Source organism: Nyctereutes procyonoides, unplaced genomic scaffold, assembly GCF_905146905.1.
Source record: "Nyctereutes procyonoides isolate TBG_1078 unplaced genomic scaffold, NYPRO_anot_genome, whole genome shotgun sequence".
Taxonomy (NCBI): Eukaryota; Metazoa; Chordata; class Mammalia; order Carnivora; family Canidae; genus Nyctereutes; species Nyctereutes procyonoides.
The window spans coordinates 25,269,342-25,282,758 of record NW_026575020.1 but is presented as its reverse complement, the minus strand read 5'-3'; the positions used below and the strand labels follow the sequence as shown (position 1 = coordinate 25,282,758).

General features: G+C 47.8%; 1 protein-coding gene across 10 annotated transcripts in view; it reads left to right on the top strand.

Annotated features, from left to right (window-relative positions):
- The first annotated feature begins 7,360 nt into the window (after positions 1-7,360).
- The window catches only part of MYO18A (myosin XVIIIA), a 97,337-nt gene continuing 91,280 nt past the window's right edge, over positions 7,361-13,417 (top strand). For 3 of the 10 annotated variants that reach the window (XM_055326188.1, XM_055326185.1, XM_055326127.1), the window contains exon 1: positions 7,361-7,491. The gene's annotated coding sequence lies outside the window, so the exon portion shown is untranslated. The remainder of the gene's footprint in view (positions 7,492-13,417) is intronic. The other 7 variants (XM_055326147.1, XM_055326137.1, XM_055326157.1 and 4 more) reach the window with 4 other exon arrangements.

Below are 13,417 nucleotides of genomic sequence, written 5' to 3'. Positions count from 1 at the left end.
GGTATGAGATAGTATAGTTGAAACAAGCTTTCCGTGGGTTGGTAGCTATTAAAGTTGTATGATGGATACTTGGGACCTTGTCATATTATTTGTTTACTTTCATAGGTGTTTGAACTTTCCTCAAATAAAACTGTTTAGTGTCATATCAGAGACATGCTCCTTTGTTTTGGACTGACTGTGTTCTCCCCTAAGAATTTAGCTTTGAGTGTCCTGGAGAGCATTTTCCACCCATACTCCAAGCCTCTACGCAAAGAAATAAAGGATCTTAAGTTAATAAATGCGTTTTGAAGAACAATATTTAAAGTGTGCCTTTGTCATCTGAGCACACCTGTTATCAGGTAGATTTGCAATTCTGTGGACATTTTTAAAAAAGAATTTTTTTAAAATATCTTATTTATTGGGAGAGAGAGTACACAGCTGGGGGAATGGGCAGAGAGAGGAGAAACAGATGCTCTGCTGAGCGAGGAGCCCTGATATGGGGCTGGATCCCAGGACCCTGAGATCATGATCTGAGCCAAAGTCAGAAGCTTAACCAACTGAGCCACCCAGGAGCTCCTCCATGGGCTTTTTAAAAAGCTGGCTTGATGGGCAGCCTGGGTGGCTCAGCAGTTTAGCGCCACCTTCGGCCCAGGAGACCTGGGATTGAGTCCCACATCGGGCTCCCTGCTCGGAGCCTGCTTCTCCCTCTGTCTGTGTCTCTGCCTCTCTGCCTCTCTGTTTCTCTGAATAAATAAATAAAATCTTTAAAAAAAAAAAAAGCTGGCTTGCTTATCTGCGACCCATTTTGGAGAGTGATGGTGTGGTAGCTTGCCACGTGGCAAGTCTCATCTTACTTGCCCTTTGCCCGTTCTTGTAAGCCTCACAATCACTCTGTGACTTACATATTATTATCAGCCCCTATTTTACAAATGAGGAAGCAGAGGTTCAGAGTGATTAATAAGGGCTAGCATCTGTTAACCATTTACTATATATCAAGTACTAGGCTAATTGCCTTCAATGAATTTGCTTGTTTTATCCTTGCACACCCTTATGAAGTAGGCACTATTATTATCCCCTTTTTATAGATGAGGAAATTGAAGTTTACAGAGACCAAGGAATTTGCTAACAGCTCCTAGACCAAGTATCCTCCCAGGCTGTGTGGCTCCAAAGCTCATACGCTTTCCACTCCACCCGGGACAGAGCCCAACAGAGTGGTTCAAGCAAGTATTCAGGACTCTGCTATTTATTAGTCACGTGGCCTTGGGCACGTTATTTCATATTCCTAAACCTAGTTTCTAATTTTTAAAATGAGGATAATAACAGCACTTCCCTAATAGGGTGACTGTGAGGACTAAATGAGACCACGCCTGGCAAGGGGTTAGTATAGCACCTGCCCACATGGTAAGGACTCAACTGATGCCAGAGACTTTTATTATCACCAGGTTTCTCTCTGGGGGCAGAGGGGAGCCTTGATTCAAGTCAGATTGCTTTAGAAGCCCGGGAATCTTCTGAAAAAATTGACCATTCCATGGTCATCTGGGCTATTCTATGTGGACACTGCTCTGACATTTTTCTATGAGGGGGAGAGAGTCTGAACTTTGGGAAGTAAAAGATTAAACACCAGTGACTGTGAACCAACTAACAACATTATGTTGTTGTGGTGTTTCAAACCATCCTAGTCTCTGAAACTACTTCCTGGGTCAGGCTAGAGGAGCTCTTAGGAACAGTCTGTGCTACCTCAGGAGTGCCCTAGATGTGGGCACACATAAATAAAACATGTTAGTGTGTCTATTCATTCACTGTCATGTTGTAGGGGGAAGAATGTGGGCTTTGGAGTCCTGGAGACCTCAGTTTGAATCCTGACTCTGCCGCTTGCAGGCTGTGTGTAAATCGGTCTGTGCTTTAGTTTCCATAGCTATGAATTAGGAAAGATGTGATAATAAAACTAACAGTTACAGAATGCTTACTATGTGCCAGGCACTGTTCTTTTTCTATATTAATTCATTTAATTTTTTTCAAACTTAAGAAACTTTTAAAACATTTTTATATTTTTTAATTTTTTAGTTTAAATTCAATTTAGTTAACATATGCTCTACTATTCGTTTTAGGAGTGAAATTTAGTGATTCCTCAGTTGTATATGACACCCAGTCTCATAAGAAACTTTATTTTTTAAAGATTTTATTTATTTATTTATTTATTTATTTATTTATTTATTTATTCCTGAGAGACACACACAGAGAGAGGCAGAGGGAGAAGCAGGCTCCTCACAGCGAGCCTGATGCAGGACTCGATCCCAGGACCCTGAGATCATGCCCCAAACCGAAGGCTGAGACTCAACCACTGAGCCACCCAGGTGCCCCAGGAAACTCTATTTCTAAAAGCAATTTTAAGTTTATAACAACATTGAGCCGAAAGTGCAGAGTCCCCATATCCCCTCTGCCCCGCGAATACACAGCCTCTCCCAGCATCCTCATCCTGTACTACAGTGGTGCCTTTGTTGAGCTGAGGGACTGATATTGACACAGCATCATCATGCAAAGTCTGTAGTTTATATCAGAGTTCACTCTTGGTGCTGGACAGTCTATAGGTTTGGACAAATGTATAATGACATATATCCATATCGTATGGTTTCACTGCCCTAAAAATCCTCTATGCTCTACCTATTCATCTCTCCCTTCCCTCCTCCCCTGACAACCACTGATCTTTTTACTGCCTCCATAGTTTTGCCTTTTCCAGAATGTCGTAGAATTGGACTCATATGTTATGTAGCCTTTTCAGACTGGTTTCTTTCATTTAGTAATAGGTATTTAAGTTTCCTCCCTGGGATCCCTGGGTAGCTCAGCGGTTGAGCATCTGCCCTCAGTCCATGGCGTGATACTGGAGTTCTGGGATCGAGTCCCACATCGGGCTCCCTGCATGGAGCCTGCTTCTCCCTCTGCCTATGTCTCTGCCTCTCTTTCTGTGTCTCTCATGACTAAATAAAATCTTTTTTAAAAAAAAGTTTCCTCCTTGTCTTTTCATGGCTTGATAGCTCTTTTTTTTAAGTGCTGAATAATATTGCATTGTTTGAATCTACGCATTTTATCCATTCAGAGATATTGAAGGGTATCTTGGTTGCTTGTATATTTTGGCAATTATGAATAAAGTTTTTATAAACATCTGTGTGCTGGTTTTTGTGTGGATGTAAGCCTTCAATTCATTTGTGTAAATAACAAAAAGTGCAGTTGCTGGATCATATGGTAAGAGTATGCTTAGTTTTGTAGGAACCCGCCAAACTGTCTTCCAAAGTAACTCGCGCCATTTTGCATTCCTAACAGCAATGAGTAAGACTTCCTGGTGCAGATCTTCCGAGAGCATTTGGTGTTGTCTGTATTCTGGATTTGGGCCGTTCTAATAGGTGTGTAGTGGAATCTCACTGTTGCTTTAATTTGCATTTCCTGGTGACATAGAACATCTTTCAAACGCTTATTTGCCATCTGTATGTCTTCTCTGGTGAAGTGTTTGTTCAAGTCTTTGGCCCATTTTTAAATAGGATTATTTGTTTTCTTTTCTTTTTTTTTAATTTTATTTATTTATTTGTCAGAGAGAGAGCGCAAGCAGGGGGATCAGCAGGTAGAGCGAGACACAGGATCCCCACTGAGTAAGGAGCCCAATGTGAGGCTCAATCCTAGGACCCTGGGAACACGACGTGAGCCGAAGGCAGATGCTTAGCCAACTGAGTCACCCAGGTGTCCCAGATTGTTTTCTTATTGTTGAGTTTTAAGAACTTTTCGTATATTTTAGACAACAGTCCTTATCAGATGTGTCTTTTACAAATATTCTCTCCCAATCTGTCGCTGTGATCTCTTAGTATTGTCTTTTTCAGAGCAGAATTTTTTTAGTTTTTAAGAAGTTCAGTTTATCAGTTCTTTCTTTTCATGAATCATGCCTTCAATGTTGTATGTAAATATCATCACCGTGATATTGGCTATAGCAACATTTTTCTAGATGTGTCTCCTGAGGTGGGAGACGAAAGTAAAAATAAATTATTGAGACTACATCAAAATAAAAAGCTTCTGCATGGGGACACCTGGGTGGCTCAGCAGTTGAGCAACTGCCTTTAGCTCAGGGCATGATCCCTGAGTTGCAGGATTGAGTCCCACATTGGGCTTCCTGCATGGAGCCTGCTTTTATCTCTGCCAGTGTCTCTGCCTGTCTCTCTCTTTCTCTCTGTGTTTCTCATGAATGAATGAATGAATGAATGAATGAATAAATAAATAAATAAATCTTTTTTAAAAAAAGCTTCTGCATGGTGAAACTAAAAGGCAACCTACAGAATGGGAGAAGATATCTGTGAATGACATATCCAGTAAAGGCTTAGTATCCCAAATATATAAAGAACTTATACAACTGAACACCAAAAAAAAAAAAATCCAATTCAAAAGTGGGCAAAAGACATGAACATTTCTCCAAAGAAGACATCCAGATGGCCCACATACACATGAAAAGATGTTAGACATCACTTGTCATCAGGAAAATGCAAATTGAAACCCCAATGAGATATCACCTCACACCTTTCAGAATGGTCAGCATCAAAAACACAAGAAACAACAAGTGTTGGATGTGAAGAAACAGGAACTCTTGTATACTCTTGATGAGAATGCAAACTGCTGCAGTCATTCTGGAAAATAGTATGATCTCGAAAAATTAAAGATGGAATTACCATATGATTGAGTAATTCCAGTACTGAGTCTTTACCCAAAGAATATGAAACCACTAATTTGAAAAGATCTATGGACTTCTGTGTGTATTGCAGCATTATTTACAATAGCCAAACTATGGAAGCATTCCAAGTATCTATTGATAGATGAATGGATAAAGAAGAGGGGTATGTATATACAGTGGAATACTATTCAGCCATCCAAAAGAATTAACTTTTGCCATTTGAGACAACATGGATGGAGCTAGAGAGTACAATGAAATAAATCAGCTAGAGAAAGACAAATACCATATGATTTCACTCCTATGTGGAATTTAAGAAACAAAGCAAACAAAGAAAAAAAAGGAGACAAAGCAAGAAACAGACTCTTAACTATAGAGAACAAACTCATGGTTAGCAGAGTGGGGGTGGGGCAGATGGGGATGGAAATTAAGAGTACGCTTATCATAATAAACACTGAGTAAAGTACAGAACTGTCAAATCACTACATTGTACACCCAAAACTAAATAGAACACTGTATGTACATATACTGGAACTTAAAAAATAAAAACAAAGATAAAAAATCATCCCCATATCCAAGGTTATCTAGGTTCCCACCTATGTTACCTTCTAGCAGTTTTATAGTTTTGTGTTTTACATCTAGGTCTATGACCCATTTTAATTTTTGTAAAAGGTGTGAGGTCTGTGTCTAGATTAATTTTCTTGCCTGTGGATATCCAGTTGTTCCAGCACCATTTGTTGAAAAGACCAAACTCATTTAATTTTCAAAATAAACTTTGAGGCAGGCACTGTTATTTATTCCCATTTTTTAGATAAGCAAACTGAGGCATAGAGTGGTTTTGTTTTTTTAATAAGATTTTATTTATTTATTTATTTATTCATGAGAGACACACAGAGAGGCAAAGACACAGGCAGAGGGAGAAGCAGGCTCCATGCCGGGAGGCCGATGTGGAACTCAATCCTGGGACTCCAGGATCACACCCTGGACCAAAGGCAGGCGCCAAACCACTGAGCCACCTAGGTGTCCCCAGAGAGTAGTTTTATAAATCATCCGGGGTAACACAACTAGTACTTGACAGGGATTTGAACCCAGGTAATCGGACTCCAGAGTCCATGCACTCACTCAATCTCTATCTAAAATAATAGTCTCTTTGCCATAAGTTTGTTGTGAGGAACAGAGATAGTGTCTAGCACATAGTAAGTGCTCAGGAAGCAGTAACAATAGCATTGTCCAACCCAGCCTACAAGGTTTCACTCAATGTCATGTTCTTTTTTTTTTTTTTAAGATTTTATTTATTTATTCATGAGATGACACACAGAGAAAGGCAGAAACATAGGCAGAGGGAGAAGCAGGATCCCTGTGGGGAGCTGGATGCAGGACTCCATCCCAGAACCTTGGGATCACAACCTGAACCAAAGGCAGATGTTCAACCACTGAGTCACCCAGGTGCCCCCAATGTCATGTTCCCAGAGCAGCTCTGTTTCACTCCTCCAGCCAAACTAGCCATCACAGCGCCGTCTCATCCTAGGGATGACAGCATGGTGTACCCTGCTACAGTCACAGCTTGCTTCCATGTGAGTTTGTGGAGAAGGCTCCATGTCTGATTTCTCAGTGTCTCTGAGTGCCTGGTGCTGCCTCTCAGTAAAAGTTTGTTTAACTGAATTTAGGGGACATGATATTCCTTCATTCAAGAAGCACATCCTGGGTGTGGTGTATCCCTCAGGATCTTTGAGCTCTTACTCAGCTCTTTGCTCCTGAGCCGCCTTGCTCCGACCTTCCCTGATCTGTCAGCTTGGGCCACCCCTGTCTGCAGAAATTCTCAGCTGGTCTAACTGTGGAGGCAGCTGCCCTTCTGCCCCACTCAGTCTCTCACATTCTAGGGTACGGTACCTCACTCCAGTATGGACACTGCCTGTAGAAGTGTCCACCTCTCCCTCTTCAAACTCAAGACATAGCACCTGTCTTGGGGGCCTGTCTCTAAACACTTCTGGCCTCTCCCAGGTGGCCTAAAATCCCTTCTTGGTGGGTAGCAGTTCACTGGACATTTACAGGACATGAGGACCTAGGGGCAGACCTCATTCCAAAAAGCTTCTGAAAGGTGTTGATCTTAGCATTGTTGGACTCCTTTGGGAGTGAGTGAGTGCCACTGGAGGCTGCCTCCTGGGCTCTGGTGCCCCTCAGGCAGCTCCCCTTGAGGCAGGGCTCTCTCAGACCAAGCTACCACAAGCCCGTGTCCACTTAGGGGAGTACATCCTGACTATGCCACCTTGGACATGTGGGCAGAGCCTGCTTTGGACTGAACCATCTGGCACCGTCCAGCAGCGCCCAGCGTCCGCCTCTGCGGAGCCACCCTGGGAAGATGTGACCAGCAAGTCTCAAATGCTTCCTCCGGACAGCACTGCCCCCCGGGGCCGGGGCCGGGGCCGGGGCCGGAGCCGGGGCCGGCCTTGGAGGGAACCTGCTCTGCACATGCGGGCGCGGTGCCTGCCCCGGGCGCGCCCGGCGGCCTCCGGCGCCCAGGGCACCCAGAGCTCCAGGCGGGGCCTCGGACGCGGAAAGAGGGCCCCGGATCAGCGCCCGGGCCCACATGGCCCGTCCTGGAGGCGCGCCCGGGCGCTGCCAGGAAGGCCGAGCGTTTATCCCCGGAGCCGCCAGCAGGGAGCTCCCTTTCGGCTCGGCTCGGCTCGGCTCGCGCGGCTGCGGGGGGCGGCGCTGCGCTGCGCCGCGCTGCGCTCCAGCCCGGACCGGGCCGGGGCCGCTGGATGCCGCGTCTCCGCTTCTGCTGCCTGCCGGGCGGGCTCCGGCGGCCGGTGAGCGCGGGGCGCCTGGGGCGGCCGCTCGGGGGCGGCGCGGGCCCGGTGGGGCGGCGGGGCGGGCTCGGGCCGGGCGGGCGCGCGGGCGGCGGGGCCCGCCGGCTCCTCCTCCCCCACTGTCCCCTGGAAGCGGCGGCCCGGACTCCCGGCTCCGTCCCCGGCCGCGCCGCGGAGCTCGGCGCGGGGGCATGGGGGCCGGCCGGGAGGGGCGGGGAGGGGAGCTCTGGCCCCTGCTGCCAGCTCGGGGACGCACGGAGGCAGGGCAGGGTGGCCCTCAGTTTGGGGGGATTGAGGGCTGGGGGGCGCCCAGGTGGCCCCGAGCTGCGGGCTAGAGGCTGCAGCCTCCGGGATAGGGGGGCTTCTCGGAGCCAGGCCCAGGCCCCCCGAGACCGAGCGAGCCGGCGAGCGAGGCTCCGAGCAAAGCAGCGAGGAAGGCGAGCACCTCCACCGAGCCCTTTATCCCTCCCAGCGGCCTTCACCCTTTCACTGCCAGGCCGACAGCGGGCTCCTCTCAAAAGAGCAGCTGCTAGACAGCTGGCAAAACAATGGAGACCCCGCTTCCCCAGACCCTCTTCCCGGGGACGGGAGATGGGGGTGAGTGAATGGGGCTTGGAGGATTAGGGAGTGCTGGCTGTCCCCTGAGACTGGCTGCTCACCTCACCTTTCCCTGCAAAGGGGTGGGGTGTGTGTGGGAAGGTCGGACTGGCTGCCCCAGGCCTCTGGGAGAGACTGCCCTGACGCCCCGCCCTGCTAACCTGTCATGCCAGTTGTTTCGCCAATGGGAAGGGGAGGTGGTAAGGTTAGCTGCTCCCCACCCCCGTGTTGGGGAAGGGGGGCAGGGTGCTGCTTGGTACCAAGCATGGTGAGGAGTGGGTCATGCTCCTGGCTGAGATAAGACCTGCAGGGACATACAACACATTGGGGCTTTGTTGGGGGCAGGGAGGGGGATGGGGATGTCACCCTTTTTCGAGGCACATGTGTCCTGCTGATTAGTTAGAAAGGCTGCCAGCCAGAATGAACTGTGGGGGTGGGGGTGGGGGAAGGCAGTTGGTCTGCTTTTTAAGTGGTACTCCTTTTCCCTGGTCACTTGGCCAATGGGCATGTGTTTGGCAGTGTCCTCCTTGTTTGTGTCTGTGTAGGGAGGCCTGGGACCATGCTTCCTGGGAGGAGCTCTCCTGCCTAGAGCCCTCCTGCCCTCAGATGGACCCCCCAAAATTATGGAATCGAATTCCCTCCTTCCTTCACCTGTCCCATGATCCAGGCTGGTTTGTGTGGGGTTCATTTGAAGTACCTGGCATGTCTGTTGCTGAGGAGGCCTTGTTAATCCACCCAAGGAGAGTGACCTGCCACAAGTATGTGTGCAGTGGGTCCATGCTGGAAGGGAGGGAAGGTCAACCAGACAGTTCAGGGCAAGATCACCTTAGTGAGACATTGAATCCAGAGGGTCTGGCTGCCTTTCCATGTGCTTATGAGATCTGGAGCCCTTTTCTTGGGCAGGTTGGTTTCCTGTTGTCATGGCAACGGGCCAGGCCTTGTCTAGCTTTCCCCACCCTTTTGGTTCAGAAGCTACTTTCTATTTGGGGATATTGAAAGTTGCTCTCCTGAGGTCTCTGGCTTCCTGACAGACCTCACTGGCTCTTTGCCAACCGCCTGCCATCTCCTCGGCTTCCCCTCTGTCCTTTTGTGATGAGGACTTTCCAGGAAACATCCTCCTGGTTGCTGGACATGACTAATTATATACAGCCTCGGGTGGAGATGTACTTGTCCATTTGGGGTCGGGGATATTGGGGTTGGGGCCTCAATTCCAGGAAGATGACGAGGGAAGCTATTGTGTTGGAGGGTTCAGGCAGTGAGAAGGGTCGCAGGTGGGGGTGGAGGGGGTGTGTGGGAGAGATGGAATGCTGGTGGTCACTTCCTTTGAAAGCTTTGAACTTTGAACCGTTGATGACCTGGTGACTGGCAGCTCTGAGTATCTAGTTTGTTTATGCTCTAGGCCTGGCTCAGGTGCCAGGGTGTGTGCCTGAGGGCTTCCTCGGGTGCCCCAGGCTCTCCTTGGAAGCCCTCACATGAATTGTGCCCTTCCTGACTCCTTCCTGGTCCCTCAGCTGCACTCCTGGCAGTCTGGGCAGCCAGTTTGTTGCCTAGAGCCTCTTTCACTGGCCTAGCTTGGGGGTGCTCATCAAGGGGTGCATGTGTCTTCAGAAATTGGGCAGAAGTCTCCAGGGTCCCCCAGAGGCAGGTGCTTGAAAGTGGACTGGGTGGGGCCCAACTGGGGCTAATGTGAAAGGGAGAATCCACCCTACTCGGGTGGAGCAGGGAGTTGCTGGAACTCAGGAAACCTTGATCCACACTTGGTGTGTCACAGGTCTCCAGAGCAGCAGAGCTGTTCTTGTTCCTTCAAACCAGAGGTCTGTCTCCAGCCAGACACTCCTGACCTGAAGTGGATGCCACAGACTGGAACTAGATCATCCATGTGAGCTGGGTCCTGTTGGTGGCTCTGGGCCCCAGGCCTTGTCCCAGGCCGCTCCTGAGTGTAGTGGGTAAAGCTGGGGGGCTCTGGCCTGGTGTAGTTTAAAGGCTCAGGGGTGTAGGAGGGCCCAGCCCACCCTATGCTGTGATTAACAGGTTCCCCCAGGATGGAGGCTGGGGACTTGATGGAGCTTTGAAGTTCTCCTTTGGGTCTGGCTCCTGGGGTGCCTTAAGATGTACTCATTGTGCCTACCCTCCCCCCCCCATCACCCTTTGTAGCCTGAATTAAAGAGTGGGGTCTGGAGATAGATTGGGAGGGGCAGGGAAGAGAACTGGAAAGCCTCCACTTCTCCCCCCACCTCCACTTTCCTTGAGGTGGGAACTATGTGGCTTGTAAATTATCCATATTCCCTTGATGGTTCAAAGAGCTTATGGTCAGGCAGCAGTTTAAACTGTGGACTGAGGATTTTACAGGACCCAGGGCCCTTTTTCTCCGCCAGGTACTTTACCCTCACTTACAAGGGATTATTTTTTATTATTCTCTGATATTCAGAGATGTTAGATGATGGGCTCAAGGTCACACAATGAGTCAGAGGCAGAGCAGGATTAGAACTAGCAATTTATAGTTGAGCAGAATACCTCTCCAGCAAAGGCGAGGGCTTGGGGCCAAATCTGAACTCTCAGGCCCACGGAGGTTTTATAGTTGGAATAGCTGAGGCCGGGATCCCTGGGTGGCGCAGGGGTTTAGCGCCTGTCTTTGGCCCAGGGCGCGATCCTGGAGACCCCGGATCGAATCCCACATCGGGCTCCCGGTGCATGGAGCCTGCTTCTCCCTCTGCCTGTGTCTCTGCCTCTCTCTCTCTCTCTGTGACTATCATAAATAAATAAAAATTAAAAAAAAAAAGTAATAGCTGAGGCCTAGAGAGGGGACAGGACTTGCTCAAGGTCACACAGGAGGGGAGGGGCGGGTAGTGTTAGCTGGGTTTAGCGGACAGCGGGCTGTGGCAAACCCCGCCTGGGAGCCGCGGAGGTGCACCTGGAAGAGCAGCGGGGACCGGCCGGGGACCGGACCGCGGTGTTGGCCCCTCTCCCGCTGTTGTTCCTCCCGGGGCCTGCGGGATCGCTGCGTTCCGGGGGAGACGGTATCGCGGCGGGAGGTGCCTCGGGCTGCGGCTGTGCCGGCGGTGCCTGCAAGTGCTCGGGCCCGGTTCCGAGGGAGCGAGGGAGCGGGAGCCGGCGGGCTGATGTCATGTGAGAAGCGTGCAATTGGAGGGAGCGCACCTGGAGCCAGATAAGCTCCGTGTGACCTGGCAGTGAGTCACGGGATACTGCGGAGCTCTTAGCAGGACCGGCCAGGGAGAGGCTCGGCGGCGACCAGCGTCACCTTGCGCCACTCCGCCGGCTGGGCCAGGTGCCAGGCGTGCCCCTCCGGGTCGCTCTTGCAGTCCCCGTTGCAGGCTGCACGGGACAAAGGCCCCTGGGCTGTAGGAAACGGCCGCTTAGGGAGGTCAGAGGCCAAGGGAGAGAGGCCGGCTCTCTTGGGAAAGTATTTCCTTTGTATTTATTTATGAGTGAGGTCTGGGAGTGGGGTGGGGGGAGACTGACCCTTTTAAGTATCCACCCACAGCAGGCAAGTCTGGGCGCCTTGTCTTGAGAGTCTAATGTTATAGTTTCCATTTCCTGGGGTTTCTGCTTTGCCAGCTGCAGGGTGACCCATTTAAATCTGTCCCCACTTAAAGACACAAGACACTAGTAAGATCTATTTTAACCAAGTCCCCCAAGTCACTGAAATTTTTCCGAGGCATGAGATGGCAAGCCTTGAACTTACCATTGCACACTTGGTTTACAGCCTTAATGCTAAATGGATTGTCAAGTCTTTCTTTTTCTTTCTTTTTAATATTTAAAAATCACAAAAGTAGCATATTCTGAGAAAAGCTTTAATCCCCAGGAAGTCTATTAGGTAAAAAGCTAAAGTCTTATTACTCCTGTTTGCCCCAACTCCACGGAGAAAACTACAGATAAAATTTTGTAATGGAGCTTTAAAAAGCTTGTTATATATATTTTATATATATTCATATATAGCATGTGATATAGTATATTTATATATTATATATCTATATACTATATGTTTACATATAACATGTTACATAGATATAATTTAATATAAATATTGAAATTTTTTTCTGTAGAAAATAAAGAGCATATAGAAGAGTAGGAGAAATATTATACATAACCCCACTATCTAAAGCCCCTATGCCTAGATACACACACACACACACACACACACCCCTCCACCAGCTAAATAGTCTCATTGTAAAAAATTAGAACAATATAGATGAAACACAAATCTATTTTGATTCTTCTAAAATCCCTGTCTCTTCCCCAGAGCATACATCTTTCTATATATTATGCAAATATTGTGCATACATAATGTGCATGGCTACATATGCACACATAAACAGTTTTAAAAATATATAATTATAAGAATTATATATTATCTGGCAACTTGATATTTTTTGCTTAACAATATAGTATTGATTCTTTCCAAGTCAGTATATACAAATCTCCATTCTTTTTGATAACTGCCTAGTTCTATAATTTAGCTATTCCCCTGGTGACAGACCTTTATATTGATAGAATTTTGCAATCACAAACAGTGATGCAAAGATTAGCCATGTTTATTGTGTGAACATATCAGTAGAGGTCCTGTATGTGGAACTTCCCAGTCTAAGAATATGTACATTTAAATATTTTCATAGATACCACCAACTTTCCCTCCTTACACTAATTTATACTCTCAGCAACACATATGAGATATCCTGCTTCCTATCTTCTTCTATTTGATTGATGTTATTAATAATGGTGGTTTTTACTAAACTGCTAGGTGAACAACAGTATACCTCTGTTTTCTTCCATATGTCTGTGGCTGAATACCTATTCGTGTTTGTTAGCCATTCATATTTCTGCAGCTATGAATTGCCTGTGCTTAGTCTTGGCAGTAGCTACATGGGGCCTCTGGACTTGAGCCAGTGTGATCTGTCCTGGCCATGTGCTCACAGGATTGCCTTCTCTTCTTTGGGCTTTACTTTCCATATACAGAGGTTTTGTCCAGCATTAAGATTTTATGTTTATATTTATTTTAGTAACACTTGGGCTGAGGTACACACTGTAAACCTTATTATGCTGTCTCTCATCCCATTTCGATGATAAGAATGTGCCTCTGATTGGCTACCGTTTTTGAGGGCCTACTCTGGGCTAGGTGTTTGGGCTACACCTACTCTGGGCTTATATACCAATTTCATTTAGTCCCCATGCCATATGTGTTAGGTGCTATTATCCCCATTTTACCAATGGGAAAACAGAGGCACAGAGGCATGAAGTGGCTTTCCCAAGATTGCATAGCTATTACCTTGGATTTGGTCCTAGGTTTTCTACCTGACATCTGAAGCCTAAG